Below are 14,244 nucleotides of genomic sequence, written 5' to 3' on the forward strand. Positions count from 1 at the left end.
GATTCGCCAGTTGCGCCCCTTCCTTGACCGGGACTCCTTACGCACGGTCACTCATGCCCTCGTAACTTCCCGCCTGGACTATTGCAATGCTCTCTACATGGGGCTCCCCTTGAAGAGCACCAGGAGGCTCCAGCTAGTCCAGAATGCGGCCGCGCTGATGATTGAGGGAGCACCGCGCTGCTCCCATATAACACCTATCCTGCGCGGCCTGCATTGGCTGCCAGTAGCCTTCCGGGTGCACTTCAAGGTGCTGGTTACCACCTTTAAAGCGCTCCATTGCTTAGGACCGGGATATATACGAGACCGCCTTCTGCCACCGATTGCCTCCCAACCACCTGTGCGCTCCCACAGAGCGGGCCTCCTCAGGGAGCCGTCGACCAAACAATGTAGGTTGGCAGCCCCCAGGGGGAGGGCTTTCTCTGTGGCAGCACCGGCCCTATGGAACGAGCTACATCCGGGGTTACGACAGCTTCCCGACCTCCGGGCCTTCAAACATGAACTGAAGACCTTATTATTCCATCGAGCGGGGCTAGCCTAAGAAATATTTTAATGAAATTTTTAAATGGGTTTTAAATCGGTCTTTGACCGTTTTAATGATCTGGCCATTAAATATTTGGTTTTAATTGTTTTTAAATATTGTTATTTATTATATTTGTATTGGTATTGTGTATTTTAATATGGCTGTAAACCGCCCTGAGTCCTTCGGGAGATGGTGCGGTATAGAAATTTAATAATAAATAAAATAAATAAGACAGGCAAGCCCAGGGACGGGGGGCAGCTTGCTAGCTAGGCCGCGAGTGCCGCATGCAATAGACACCGCAGAGCTGGCGGAGTTAGCCGGGCAAGGCCAGGGACGGAAGGGGCGGTAGCACAGCAGTGGCAGCCTAGGGTGGCTCGGGAGTCGGCACTTGATTGGGGTTTTCTGCTGCGGCAGGTAGGCCGGGCGGGCCGGCCTGGGAGTCGACTCAACTGGGGCTTGCAGCCAGGGGTGGTATTCACTTACCTTAGCTACCAGTTTGCAAATGTGAGCGCATGCGCCACCTCCGTGCATGCACAGGATCTTCTGTGCATCTGCATTGAAATTCCTATGGTGGCATCTCTATAATTATTCAGATTCAGATTCATTGAATGAAACAATCTGTGACTTATTCAGATTCTGAATCGCATTTCACTAGTCATGTATAAATAAGGCCAGCAAATGTTCCAAGTTATATACCACAAGATTCAATCAAATAACTTATTGTTTCATTTCTCTATTTTCTTTAATACCATGCTACATACTATGTTTCCCTGAAAATATAGGGATTATATAAATTAATTTTATATAAATTAATTATAGTAATTTTTGCTCCAAAAGATGCATTAGGGCTTATTTTCTGGCTTAGGTCTAATTTTGGGGGAAATACATTACTAAATTTGTCCATCTGACTGTGGTCTTATTTTCGGGAAAACTCAGTATTTGGAGATTCTGTAATCAATAAGGTAAACTAAACCATTATGAAGTAGTTTCAAAGGATTTTATCTTCACTATATTAATAAATAAACCTTGAAATATTGTCAGAGATCCACTGAAGAAATTACTTGATTACTACTTTATAAAATAAACATTTAATAATATAAGGGGAAAGGTCTGATTTTTTTTTCTGTATTTGTCCCAGATATTCAATACATTATTATTGCATAATCTCTTATAGAAATATTATGCAGACTGAGAGACCTGGCCTTTCCAAAAATACAACCAAATCATAAAGAGATAGACTCCATTTTGAATTTCATTTTAAGTAGCTAGCATGATAACACAATTTAAAGTTTGGAAGTGCTAATCTACCTTGCTCATTCAAGCCTTGTAGAATCTTGAATTTAATCATTAGCCTTTTACTGGACCACATATTTTTCATTACTTGTTTACATCATTTTCTTGCTTATATCACTTAATATTTTGTTAGCAATGTGTATTTAGAAACATTTGAAAAATATAATTAATAATGATAAAATGCTCATTTTAGCAGCTACAATTCTATCCAGCCAAAGAAATGGCTAGGCAGCACAATTTAGTTAAGCAAATGAAAGCTGGCTAGCTTGAAGGAAGGTAGCTAGAATAGGTACTCTAGGCAAAAGAGCACTGCAAAAAATCTGATACACACATACACTTTTGCTGCACTTGCATCATAAATTAGCTTTTTCAATATTCCCAAAGAGTACTGTATTGTGCTATTCTTTCAGTTTGTAATAGCTTTCCATTTTTTAAAACCCAGTATCAAAAATGAAAGTCCTAGCTTAGAAGCAAAGATTTTTAGACACCGAATCTAATAAAACTAAGTTAAACTGCACCAATTTTTCTCACAACAGAGCATACCAGCCCAAGACAGTTAACTTTCCAGCTGACCCTATTCATGTATCTTACAGGAAGTTTAACGATTTTATGTTCACTAAGCATTTACAGGACTTTAGCTTAACTACAGACAAGGGAAAGTTTAATGTATAGTGAAGCTTCTTCTTAACAGATTAATTGGGGCGAAGGGATGTCTACTTTTAGACTTGATATCAGTTAAGTATAAAAAGATGTCATCATGATAATTTACAGCACTTTCATGGTGATATCATTATATATTACACAAATGTCATGGAAATTTAATCTCTTCCTTGTATTGTGGTCTAGTGAGTCAATGTTTCAGCGTTCTCTAATGTTTTAAGTGCTCACTGAACTATATTACTCTTTAGTAATACAGGGTAATATACAATGACATTTTTCATCATTAGAACTAAACAGAGGCACCTGGCAGGTAATTTTTTAAATCATCCCAGTGCTGTCCTCCTACCCCATATATCCTCAAAATCTCCAGATGAAGGAAATGAAAATTTCAGAATAAAGGATGCCAATAACAAGTGGGATAGGAGGAAGAAAAAATTTTTTTTGTATTAACAGTCCTCTATTCCTACAAAATGGAATTTGAACATTTAAAAATGCTTTCAAGTAATATAGTTCCATAATACAAGTTATAATAAGGCAATCATTTTAGATACGGTAAAAAAAGAAGATATAGTAACAAAAGGACAGAAAAATGTAAAGTTTTGTAAAATATACTAGGCATTGTATACATCATGCTACACTATCTTAATTTTTTCTTCTAATTTTATATGATATTGCCAACCTCTATATTTGTGAATAACAAAACTCTTAACAGTTATTTAACAGTCTACTGAAATAAGTAGCAATGTATTGGATAATGGTTAGACTTACTTTACAATAATATTTTAAAATTAAATAGAATGTACAGTTGCAACTTCAGTCTGTACGAATAGAAGTATGGTTATAAAAATAAAAAGTAATAATTTTACTTTATTCTACATGGCTCAGATCCCATCCCATCCCATATGTTTCAGATAGCAGCCACCCATTCAGTTTGTTCATTCTGTATGGGGATGCTAATAAATTTTTCATGAGTGGAAGCAAGGCCCTGATGTCCCATTACTATGAAATTGAAATTGTCTTCCTCTGGAGATTCAAGCACTGCCCTGTCCTATAGCAATTTGGAAACTAATTAATTAGAGCGTTCCCACAGCCTTTTAAATTATGAAAATCTAATCCAGTCGCTTATGTCAATGGCAATGTTAATAGATTGGTTATTGCTTTATGGATTTTATATCTCAGGTTTTGTTAATTGGACATTAATTCATCCCCTTTTGAAATTTTCTTTTAAAAAGTAACCTCTTTTCACAGTTCCATCGCTCTGTTGACTCGTGCAGTTTGTAACTATTACTGTAAGCTCTTTTTCTCACACTTTTATCAAAATTAAGTATTCTATATTCTAAATCTGATTTGATTTCTTCCAAAGCAAACTATCTGTTCATTTTCATTTTTTATCAATCAAGATTGTCTTTCAATTACAGGTAATCGTTGGCTTACAAACATTCGTTTAGTGACTGTTTGAAGTTACAGTAGCAGTGAAAAAAGTGACTTATGATCATTTTTCACTTATGACTATTGCAGCATCTCAATGGTCATGTGACCAAAGTTCAGATGTTTGGCAAATGGCATATATTCATGATGGTTCCAGTATTCTGGGGTCATGTGATCACCTTTTGTGACCTGACAAGCAAAAACAATGGGGACGTCAGATTCATTTAACAACCATGTTACTAACTTAACAGCTGCAGTGATTCACTTAACTGTGGCAAGAAAACTCATGAAATGGGACAAAACTCACTTACCGTATATACTCGAATATAAGCCGATCCGAGTATAAGCCGAGGTCCCCAATTTTACCCCAAAAACTGGGGTAAACTGGGGACTCAGTATGGGTGGAAATGAGGCACCCACCGGTTCGGAAACCCTCCTCCCTCAGCTGAGAAGGCTGGCGGCTCCCCGCCCGCCCTCTCACTGCACCGGCAGGGCTTCCCCGTCCGCAAAATGTGAAAAAAAAAAAACCTCGAGTATAAGCCGTATACTCGAGTATAAGCCGAGGGCTTAAAAAAACCTCGAGTATAAGTCAGAGACCAGTATAAGCCGAGGGGACGTTTTTCAGCACAAAAAACGTGCTGAAAAACTCGGCTTATACTCGAGTATATACGGTAACTGTCTTGCTTAACAATGGAAACCTAGCATATTAAATGTAATTTTGTGTCATATACAGACACCTCTTCATTCAAGTCAAATATATAATGGAAGGACTAGCACTGACTCTTGTGGCATCCATACATATTATTGTGATTATGGGCTCTCTGAATACTATTTGAAATATTTATGAATTCACTTAACTCATGCTAAGTAGAATGAGTATGTTAATTAGAATATCCTATAGTCCTTTATGAAATATTTTGCTGGAATCAAGATATATTATGCCTACAACATTCCTGAAATCTATTAAGTTACCTGATCCAATAATTTAGATTGTCAATCTGGTAAGACTTGTTTCTGTCAAATACATGCCGAGTTACTTTACACACCCTCATTTTCATTCTGCTCACTTTATTGTCTGCTCTAAAATCTACTCTGGTCTGAAGGTCAGATTGTCTATCTCCCTGTGTTTCCCCATCACTACAATTTAATACCTCTCTGAAAAATCTGCAATTTTTGTTTAAGAACTATTACCCTTATCTCCCTGGATACTTGCAAAAATATTATTTGTCCCTTCATTTACTTTAATCTATACGCCCCATTAGACCAATGTTTTTATGTGAAGTCTTTTTTTCAGGGTTTTCATCTTCAGCCACCACAGGATTAAGTTTAAAGTTTTTGTAAACAACCTCAACATTCTGAATAGAATAGAATAGAATAGAATAGAATAGAATAGAATAGAATAGAATAGAATAGAATAGAATAGAATAGAATAGAATAGAATAGAATTTTTTATTGGCCAAGTGTGATTGGACACACAAGGAATTTGTCTTGGTGCATATGTACATAAAAAAGATACCTTCATCAAGGTACAACATTTACAACACAAATGATGGTCAATATATCAATATAAATCATAAGGATTACCAGCAACAAAGTTACAGCCATAAAAGGAAAGAGATTGGTGATGGGAACGATGAGATGATTAATAGTAGTGCAGATTTAGTAAATAGTTTGACAGTGTTGAGGGAATTATTTGTTTAGCAGAGTGATGGCCTTCGGGAAAAAACTGTTCTTGTGTCTAGTTGTTCTGGTGTGCAGTGCTCTATAGCGTCGTTTTGAGGGTAGGAGTTGAAACAGTTTATGTCCAGGATGTGAGGGATCTGTAAATATTTTCACAGCGTTCTTCTTGATTCATGCAGTATACAACTCCTCAATGGAAGGCAGGTTGGTAGCAATTATTTTTCTGCAGTTCTAGTTATCCTCTGAAGTCTATGTCTTTCTTGTTGAGTTGCAGAACCGAACCAGACAGTTATAGAGGTGCAAATGACAGACTCAATAATTCCTCTGTAGAACTGAATCAGCAGCTCCTTGGGCAGTTTGAGCTTACTGAGTTGGTGCAGAAAGAACATTCTTTGTTGTCCTTTTTTGATGATGTTTTTGATGTTAGCTGTCCATTTTAGATCTTGCGATCTTAAATTTAGAAATTTAAAGGTTTCTACTGTTGATACTGTGTTGTCTAGTATTGTGAGAGGTGGACGTATAGAAGGGTTTCTCCTAAAGTCTACCACCATGTCTACGGTTTTGAGTGTGTTCAGTTCCAGATTGTTTTGGTCGCACCACAAGGCTAGTCGTTCGACCTCTCGTCTATATGCGGATTCGTCATTGTTTCGAATGAGACCAATCACTGTTGTGTCATCTGCGAACTTCAGTAGTTTAACAGATGGATCGTTGGAGATGCAGTCATTGATATACAGAGAGAAGTGGGGAGAGCACATAGCCTTGGGGGCCCCTGTGCTAATTGTACAAGTATTTGATGTGATCTTGCTTAGCTTCACCTTCTGCTTCCTGTTCGTTAGGAAGCTTGTGATCCACTTACAAGTCTGTTCAGGTACCTGTAGCTGGTTTAGCTTAGTTAGAAGAGTGTCTGGAATGATGGTATTGAATGCTGAACTAAAGTCTACAAAAAAGACCCTTGCATAGGTCTTTGGAGACTCAAGATGTTGTAGGATGTAGTGCAGAGCCATATTAACAGCATCATCTGTTGATCTATTTGCTCGGTATGCAAATTGCAAGGGGTCTAACAGCGGATCCGTGATGGTTTTCAAGTAGGAAAGCATTAGCTTTTCAAAGGTTTTCATGACTACAGATGTTAAAGCAACTGGTCTGTAGTCATTCAGTTCCTTGATGGTGGGCTTCTTCGGCACTGGGATGATGGTAGAGTGTTTGAAGCAAGAAGGAACATAGCACATCTCTAGTGATTTATTGAAAATATGGGTGAAGATGGGGGCCAATTGGTCAGCACAGACTTTTAAGCAAGAAGGAGTTATCTTGTCTGGGCCTGGAGCTTTTCCTGGCTTTTGTCTGTGAAATAGGTCCTGCACTTCCTTTTCTGTGATCACTAGGGGTTGTGAACCCAATGGGATGGGGTCAGTTGTAGGAGGCTTGGCTGTTGTTGGTGTGTCTGAGATGGGGGTTGTGGAGATAGGTGGCTGTAGTTTCCTTTCAAACCTGCAGTAAAACTCATTCAGGTCATCTGCCAGTTGTTGATTACCTTCAGCCTGGGAAGGAGGTTTGCCATAGCCGGTGATATTTTTAAGAGTTTTCCACATGTTTGCTGGTTCATTTGCTGAAAACTGATTCTTTAGCTTTTCAGAGTAACTTCTTTTTGCTGCTCTGATCTCCCTTGTTAGTGCATTTCTGGCCTGATTGTACAGCATTTTATCACCTTTTTTGTAGGCTTCCTCTTTGGAATGGCATAGCTGCTTAAGTTTAGGTGTGAACCAAGGTTTGTTGTTACTGTATATTCACAAGTTCCTTGTAGGTACACATAGGTCTTCACAGAAGCTGACATATGATGTTACAGTATCTGTGAGTTACAGTATCTGTGACTCACTAAGTCAAATATAACTAAGTCACTAACTAATATATAATAATAAATATAATAATAATATTATATATATATATATATATATATATATATATATATATATATATATATATATATATATATAGGTCTTTGGTTGTTCGGGTTTTCTCCGTGTAAAATTGGAAGTGTCTTGGCGACGTTTCGACAAGTCTCATTCGTCATCTTCAGGCTTCAACCGTGCTTCTGGTAGCAATGTGTGATCGCAGCTGTTTCTTCCTTTTAACTGCTAGTGGGGTTTGAACTGATTGGGTGGGAGCTTGGCTGTGCTCTGATTGGATGGGGGTTTTTCTGTGCTCTGATTGGCTGGGGGTGTGTCCTGTGTTGGTGGGGGCTTGGTTGTGCTCAGTCTAGTCTGTGCTGCAGGGGGATTTGGGCTGGTGAGCTGCACTGCTGTTGTTTGGCTTCGTGTTTGTAGTCGTGCTACATCTTCATAGTGGGTGTCAGTCTGCTGCATGTATGGATTGGAGGGTTTGAAATGGCTAATGTTGCAGCTGCGGTCTGGCTTCTGGTCCTTGGTCGTGCTTCATGATCAGTGTGGGTTTGGGTCTGCTTTCTGGGTGGATGTGTGGTGGTGACATCCTGTGTGGACCTCGTGGGTCTGGGTCTGGTGTCATTCCTCGTGTTAGGGACACGTTTGTCAATAAGGCAGGTTTCCAAATGGCTGGTAGGCGGAGGTATCATCTCGTTTGTTCATGCTGTGTGGGCGTTTTCTATCTTGATGGCTTCTCTGATTATTCTGTTGTTAAAGTGTTCAGTTTTGGCGATAGTTCTGGTCTTTTTAAAGTCAATATCGTGTCCTGTGACTTTAAAGTGTTGGACCAGGGAAGAAGTTGGTTCCTCTTTTTTGAATGAGTTCTTGTGTTCTTCAATGCGTGCACTTATTCTTCTGTTGGTTTGTCCAATGTATGTGGTGGGGCAGGCGGTGCATGGGATTTCATATACTCCTTGATTTTCTAACTCAATTTTGTCTTTGGGGTTTCTTAGGATGGTGGATATTTTTTGGTTTGTGCAGAGACTTCGTCGAAACGTCGCCAAGACACTTCCAATTTTACACGGGAGAAAACCCGAACAACCAAAGACCTATATACAAACACCCGTGAAAACCTCAGAAAACATATATATATATATATATATATATATATAGGTCTTTGGTTGTTCGGGTTTTCTCCCGTGTAAAATTGGAAGTGTCTTGGCGACGTTTCGACGAAGTCTCATTCGTCATCTTCAGGCTTCAGCTTCGCCTCCCAGAAGCACGGTTGAAGCCTGAAGATGACGAATGAGACTTCGTCGAAACGTCGCCAAGGCACTTCCAATTTTACACGGGAGAAAACCCGAACAACCAAAGACCTATATACAAACACCCGTGAAAACCTCAGAAAACAAATATATATATATATATATATATATATATATATATATATATATATCTTTAAATAGCTTTGTCCAAAAATTAAATATCCATGACACACTTTGTGGAACTTTTAACATTCACTTACAATGTTCTTCTTTCCCTTTCCATTCTTCTTTCATGGGTCAGGGATACAATGAGAACACCAAGTGACTTTTCAGAATTTTTCAACTTCCTTCCTCTAAGACTATGATGACATAGCTACAGCTGTTTTATTTTTTCCTTTGGTTATAATTCTAAATGATTATTTTCTCCCTTTCTTTCTTTTTTTTAACAGATAGTAGCTTTGTCACAGCATATCTACTAGCTGATCTGAAAACTCTTCATTCTTGGTTAGGAGCTGGACATTTGTTATTTTGATTACTTCTCCCATCACCAGAGTAAGTTTGCATTTGCTGAAAATATTTCAAGAGTGCAAACATATTCAAGTTATATCAGGACCTGTCTATTCTTTCTTCAGGCACCATCAGGAGAAAAGAATATATATATATATTCTTTTCTGATATTGAATCTCAGGCTCCCATATTAGCCAGGGATTACACTACAGGTAGTACTCATTTAGTGACTACAATTGGGACCAACAATGTAGTTGTTAAGCAAAGAAATTATGAAAGGAAAAATCATATGACCATGACTATGCTTACAATTTTACTTCAGCTTTCCTTTATTTTAAAGTGTTAGATAAATCCCAAACAGCTAGGAGGATAACTCCTTCTCCCCCATCCTTATTCCCCTTGATGCTGGAATAATCAGCAAGAAGAGAATTGAAGTTTGTATTTACATTCATTGGAGAGGAAAGGATTCAAAGAGAGTAAGAAGGGACACAATAGAGAATATATATCAAAAGGACCCTGCTGATGCTTTTAAACCAGGCTTAGGAGAAAACAAAAACCTTTACAGATAGTCCTTGACTTACAACCAATCATTTAAGAACCATTTAAAATTGTGGACTTTAAAAAAGGCTATTTACAATCTGTCCTCAAAGTTATGAATGTTGCCCTACCTCCCATCAAACTAATTCAGGCACTTTGGCAATTGCCCACATTTATAACCAGTTGTAATGTCCCACAATTACATGATTGTGATTTGCAAAATGTTTTGCTATTTTCTGCCAGAAAATGGCAAAAAATACTTACTATAGATACTGGATTTGCTTAACCCCATAATTTCCTTAATGAGTATGTTGTCTTGCTTTAGAGCAGTTGTAAAAATAGTCATAAAATTGAGGCTCGTCACATGCCTTGATTTTACAGCTGCAACAACTTACATACAAAATTCCAGACTTCACTGTGGTCATAAGATGAGGACTACCTGTAGTGTGAAACTGATTAGACCTTGTCAATTGTAGATAGCAACTGTAAGAGTGCTAATCAGCTAATTAAGGTCACAGAGCCCAACTTGTTAACTTGTTCTTAATACTTTTTAGGGAAGGACTCTACTACACTTGAGAGAAAAGCAGCTCTGGAAGAGAGCTTGCTTAAACAATCTCTTCACTGAGGGAGGCAGGGGAAGGAAAAAAAACCCAAGGCACAGGACAACATGTACTATCTGACTGAAATGGTGATGGTGTGACAGAGAGAGAGAGGCATATTGTGAAGGTCCTAAATTCAGGCAGTGGTTGCAAAGTTACTTTTCATCACCATCATAACTGCAAATGATCACTGTCCAAGGAAGTCATTAAACAAAAACTATTTGTACTGACAGTGGAGAAAAATTGTTAGTCTCCCTTAAATTCAGTTGCCAAACTCCTATTAGCTCTCCTAGTTCACTCATACTATGGAAATATTCACCAATGTGATTTATCTCACTCTAGCCTTTCCCCACATAAGCTACCAATCACTGCTAACAAGCAATCACTCAGTTCACATATTATGCTATAACATAAACCATATAAAGAGTGACCAGGTTTATACAATATGCAAACTAAAATATATTAAAAAATATTAATTTAGAAATAAACTATATTATACTTTTCACATTATTTTTGAGTTTTTTTATTTTTAAAAATTACCACATTCTTCTAACTAATATGTAAGCAAATTTTCCGACACTGAATTATTTGAGATGGTAGAATATCCTTATTTATATTGCACCTTTATTTTGTACAATTGAAGGCAGCACCTGGCCTCCTATAACAACAAACCTGCAAGGTGTGTTGGGCTGACAAAAAATGACAGACCCAATGTCACCCAGCCATCTTTATGCATAAGGGAGGACTACAACTCATAAAATGCGTAGTTTCTAGTTAACACCTTAACCACTATACCAAACTGACTCTACAACCTAAATTGTTATACAATATAACTGGGGTTATTATGAAAATCCTCTGCCTTCATCTGTTTTACCACCATTTATAATATTGTGTGTACAATATTGGGGATGGGGATGGAACTGACAAAAACAATTCTACCAAACAGAAAGAACATGAACAGTAGTTAATAAGGGAGATACCACCACCCCCCATAGCAAAAATAGGAACTGAATAAGTGAATAATGTTAAACCTGTTAACTTTGACTCTAATAAAAAAATAGGCATTAAAATATTGGCAGCATTATTAAAGATGCAGAGAATCAATGGTGAGAACTCACTGAAAGACACTTGTGAGAAATACTTTTCTATGACAAAAAAGCAGAACCTGAAGTGCAACTGCAAATCCATTATTCTATGAGGATCACAGTGATTCATTGAATATTATACATTTTAAATATGAATTTTAAGCGGGGGTGGGCGTAGAGGAAGCTCAAACTATACATTTGACTACAAGTCCCAGATCTGATTTTCTGATAATCATTCATCATGTATTCAGAGACTAATGTTTATTTGTTGACAATGAAGGAATAGAAGCACTGTAGTTCCAGGGGCTAGGTCTGCAAGAAACCAAGGAGTTGTCATATAGTCAGAGAAACTGTGCTTTACTATACTTAATAATCTTCAGGATTGAAAACTAACTACTGATATACAACTTGAGAATAAATTACACAAGCACCTTGTTAATTAAGATTGCCACATATGTATGTCCTGGTTCAATGGGGGGGGGGGGAGGTGAAGATGCTGTTTTACAACCGATGTACACAATCCACACAAGTATTTCTTAATTGAATGAGTAATTCATTTTAAATAGTTGAAACTCCTCCTTTGAATATTTAAAATAGGTTCAAATGCTACCTTTCAATGTCTTATTTTTAATCCATGATAACATCAAAACTATTTTAACCTCCCTTAAACTCCCATGATTCAGGAGTTGGAACAGTTTGAAGAAAAAGTTTGCTTTTTTTCAGAGTAGTCTTTGATTTCAAACCACATAGTAAACTTAGTTTATTAGGAATTTATATTATACATTTCTATCATATTAAGATTTGTAATACCTTTCAGACAAATAATTGCTTTCAAGTACAGGTATAGTAATATTATGAGCCTTTCAATTGCAATTTAGCAAGAAACACATCAAAATATTGATATGCCACAGATGAATAGGCAGTTGTGAGCAGGAAAGCTAGTAATACGTTCCTTAGGTTTGGTTCAGATAGTCCACAATATCTTTATGTGAAAGCCAGTGTTATCAACACTTGCTTAAGCCACAGGTAATATTCAAGGCTTCCTCATATTCCTGTAGTGATCTAGCCTAGCAACTATACAAGAGCGGTTTGTCATTACCATCTTTGGGGATTTTTTTTTACTTTCCAGCTTAGACCCTACCTTAGATTTCCTAATGGTCTCCCATCCAAATAGTAACCAGTCAAACACAGCTGAAGTTTTTCAAGATCAACCAAGGTCACCTATCTATTACTGGCAATACATACCTGGAACAAAAAACAGTTAAGAACGTTTGGTTCCTACATTCATCAGGCACTATTTAATACCTAAATTATATGCCTATACCATCTTGAATACACTTAGCACAGAAATAGTTAATAAATGCAATAAATACCAAAGCCAACAAAACTAAATCGCTACTTATTGAGCCTCACGGTGCAACCATACTATTCAGCAAACCCATAGAGTCCAAGCCAGCAAAACCTCCAGCAGTCAAACAAGGTGCGAACCTGCAGCAGCCAAGAAAGGTGCCCACTCAAAAGCAGCGCTTCTCACAGCAAAGTCTTTGGATCTTCTCCACCCTCTTGCAGTTCAGCACCGCAGTGCCGAACCATCCAAGGACGAAGAAACGGATCTGAACAAAACCACAGGGGTATTGTTAAGAAACACGCCTGTTATTTGGGAAAGCAAGCTGTTTCGATAACTGCCTGCCTTCAGAACCGATCTCGCAAAAGGCCGCCGGCCGAAAGATCTTTCACGAAGGCCGTAGTAGCCTCCCATCCCGATCGGCGCGACCTAGTCTCCGGGTGGCAAGCCACGGCGCGGACTTGCACGTTTTGCTGTCCCTCCTGCGGGAGGCAGGCGGAGGCGGACAGGCCCAGGGAGTGCGAGCATTCTTTCCCTGAGGGGGCGCCCCGCTGCCCCTGCGCCGAGTAAGCCGGGCCTCTCGATCACTCGGCGGACAAGGCCGCCAGGCCAAACCAGGATAGGCCTGCCTAGCCAGTCCGTTCTCGCTTTACAGCGCCACAGGCCTCAGCAGGCCGGACAGGCGGGGGGGGGGGGAAGGAGAGGGATGCGATACAGCGCTGTCCGAGAAAGACGGCAGCGGCCTCCCTCAAGGTCGCCCTTACCTGCCGGGGCCTCTGGCGACCCGTCCCAAGTCAGGCGACGGGACCAAGCCGGAATTCGCCCGAAGAGGCGTTACGTAAACCGGCACCGGCCCCGCCGAGGGGAGGAACGAAAAGGCGGAGCGCCCTCGCTGGCCACTGCGCAAGCGGTTTGCTATCCCCTGGCTCCGCCCCGTTCCTTCCGCCCGGCCTCCGCGGGGGAGTGGGGAGGGGCTGTGTGTTCTGTGGCGCCTCTGTCGTCGGATCCTGAAGCGGAAGGGCGGGGCGGGGGTGGGGGCCTTCTCGGCGTCAGGTTCAGGCTGGTGGACGGCAGTCGGCCTTTGAACCCTGTAATGGAGGGTCGTACTACAGCTCTTTTGTCGCTTGAGTTGAAATGTGACGAAAGTGGCAGTCTAGTATAACTGAAATCGAACGTATTTATTTCTAGATAGCACTTTTCACTTTTCGAATAGAGCTTGTTTGCTTATTAATGCCCAATTTTAAATTCAACGGACAAGAATATTTTTATGGTTCAACTTACAGTTGAGGAAGAAATGCTTAAGATAAATGCATTGAAATGGACCAATCCTTAATAGGCTTATCTAAGAGCTTTGTCAGACTTAAGGATAAATTTCCAATGGCTGAACTCAGACATAATGTGAAACAATCAATTAATGATATTATGGCTTTGTATAGTGTGGAAACGGA

General features: G+C 39.3%; 1 protein-coding gene across 9 annotated transcripts in view; it reads right to left on the bottom strand.

Annotated features, from left to right (window-relative positions):
• KIAA0232 (KIAA0232 ortholog) overlaps positions 1-13,698 on the bottom strand; it is a 77,319-nt gene extending 63,621 nt beyond the window's left edge. For 3 of the 9 annotated variants that reach the window (XM_058178886.1, XM_058178889.1, XM_058178894.1), the window contains exon 1: positions 13,561-13,696. The gene's annotated coding sequence lies outside the window, so the exon portion shown is untranslated. Of the gene's footprint in view, positions 1-12,939; positions 13,065-13,560 lie in introns of those variants that run through there. The other 6 variants (XR_009154688.1, XM_058178893.1, XM_058178891.1 and 3 more) reach the window with 5 other exon arrangements.
• Between the last annotated feature and the right edge of the window lie 546 nt (positions 13,699-14,244).

This window comes from Ahaetulla prasina, chromosome 3 (assembly GCF_028640845.1).
Source record: "Ahaetulla prasina isolate Xishuangbanna chromosome 3, ASM2864084v1, whole genome shotgun sequence".
Classification (NCBI taxonomy): Eukaryota; Metazoa; Chordata; class Lepidosauria; order Squamata; family Colubridae; genus Ahaetulla; species Ahaetulla prasina.